Source organism: Vigna unguiculata, unplaced genomic scaffold (assembly GCF_037176805.1).
Source record: "Vigna unguiculata cultivar grain cowpea cultivar isolate G323 ecotype 2 unplaced genomic scaffold, ASM3717680v1 ptg000319l, whole genome shotgun sequence".
NCBI classification, from domain to species: Eukaryota; Viridiplantae; Streptophyta; class Magnoliopsida; order Fabales; family Fabaceae; genus Vigna; species Vigna unguiculata.
The window spans coordinates 45,001-47,500 of record NW_028196954.1 but is presented as its reverse complement, the minus strand read 5'-3'; positions in this window follow the sequence as shown (position 1 = coordinate 47,500).

Below are 2,500 nucleotides of genomic sequence, written 5' to 3'. Positions count from 1 at the left end.
TTGGCGGTGCACCACGGCATAGCTAAATGGCTTGGTGGGGAGTTTTGTGAAAAAATGAAATTCGTGGTTTTTGAGTTGTGAAGGTTGGAAAGGCCTCCAAATGCCCCCAAATGAATACCATGAAAGTCTTGGTGCACGAAAGTTTTGAGTTGGTTGGGTTTTGCACATGGCCAAGTTGGTCGGTGCACCACGGCATAGCTAAATGGCTTGGTGGGGAGTTTTGTGAAAAAATGAAATTCGTGGTTTTTGAGATGTGAGGGTTGGAATGGCCTCCAAATGCCCCCAAATGAATACCATGAAAGTCTTGGTGCACGAAAGTTTTGAGTTGGTTGGGTTTTGCACATGGGCAAGGTTGGCGGTGCACCACGGCATAGCTAAATGGCTTGGTGGGGAGTTTTGTGAAAAAATGAAATTCGTGGTTTTTGAGATGTGAGGGTTGGAAAGGCCTCCAAATGCCCCCAAATGAATACCATGAAATTCTTGGTGCACGAAAGTTTTGAGTTCGGAGGGTTTTGCACATGGCCAATGTTGGCGGTGCACCGCGGCATAGCTAGAAGGCTTGGTGGGGAGTTTTGTGAAAAAATGAAATTCGTGGTTTTTGAGATGTGAGGGTTGGAAAGGCCTCCAAATGTCCCCAAATGAATACCATGAAATTCTTGGTGCACGAAAGTTTTGAGTTCGGAGGGTTTTGCACATGGCCAATGTTGGCGGTGCACCGCGGCATAGCTAGAAGGCTTGGTGGGGAGTTTTGTGAAAAAATGAAATTCGTGGTTTTTGAGATGTGAGGGTTGGAAAGGCCTCCAAATGTCCCCAAATGAGTACTGTAAAAGTGTTGGTGCACAAAAGTTTTGAATTGGATGCATTTTGCACTTGGCCAAGTTGGTCGGTGCACCGCGACTAGATAGCTTGGTGCCAAAATTTGTCAAATTTAAGACCTTGGCCAAACTGAATGAAATTTTGTGGGGAGGTTCCTGATATTGTTTAGTGGTGGACTGGAAAAAATGAGGTCGAAATTCGAAGTCTACATGTGCTTTTCTATTTTTCCCGATTTTACACATACCCGGTAAGTAAAAAAAATAAAAAAAATAGTTCCCCTTCGAGAAAAATTATGAAATTTGGTGAGCAAGGAGATACCATTATTCTACGAATTACTGCAAAAAATCGCATCAAAATTCGAAGTGTAGCCCGAGATATGGACTTATGTCTGCTCAAAAAAAGTGTATCTACTTGTACAATTTTGCCTTTTGCATATTAACCTCTTATAGGGGGGGAGTGCTCCTTGAGCCGGCCAGCTCCACACTGGCAGGTTTTAAAGGGAGCTTGATGAGGCCTCCCCCCTCACGTGGTGCGTGCGTTAGCATGTTTATCATGGCACAACTAGCCTCTTCATAGTTGTTGAGCTTTATTAATACCAACACACGGTTGTCACTGATCGTTGGTTAGCTCGGCAGCTAGTCCCTCGGATATTGTGGAAAGTTATTTTCATGCCTAGCGATGCTTGACCATGCGTCACTTGATGTTTCCATTTGCTTGCTTGCCCATGGTAGGTGGGGGGTGGACCGTCTTGTGGTGTGGTGTCTTGCGAACGTGAGGGTGTGTGAGTTGTAATCGAGATGCACTTGCTGGCTGGCTCCATGCCTTGCGTATCGAACGGTCAAGCATGCATCTCTTCCATTTTCACCCGTTGCCTTGGGTGATATTGGTTGATCAGTCCCTGTGTTGCCTACCCACTAGACGGTACTTCTGTGGTTGCTTCGAATTCTATCTTTCCATCACGAAGAGGTGTTGGAGGATCCTAATGTCACGCACGTGTTCCATCTAGTGAAACATCTCAGTGATGCACGTGTTGTGGCTAGTTCTTTTGGATGCGGTGCATTATATGAACTCGGGTTTACTTTAGCGACCCAGTTAACATAATTCGGTTGTGTCCCTTGATTGAGACGTTGTCCTTGAACTTGTTGTGAGCAATATCGTTCTTCCACAACCCGTCGTCTTGAGTGCGATGGAAGGCAAATAAGATGTGCTTTGGCATGTCATGCACGTACTCGATTGCGGGAAGTGTGAGAAAGTGTTGTTGACAACCCGTGGGAAATGGAATGTGGCAAATCGTGATGAGCTCTTCGTGGATCTGCGAAGAAGACGACCTTTGGGCCTGTTGGAAACGAGGGAGGCGATGTTGAACTGCGAAGAAGATGGACTTTTGGGTTGTTTGAATCAATGGGAGGCCACGCGAGAACTCCGAATACTATGGACTCTTGGGTTGTTGGAAGCAACGGGAGGCCCCGCTAGAACTCCGAATACTACGGACTCTTGGGTTGTTGGAAGCAAGGGGAGGCCCCGCTAGAACTCCGAATACTATGGACTCTTGGGTTGTTGGAAGCAAGGGGAGGTCCCGCTAGAACTCCGAATACTACGGACTCTTGGGTTGTTGGAAGCAAGGGGAGGCCCCGCTAGAACTCCGAATACTATGGACTCTTGGGTTGTTGGAAGCAAGGGGAGG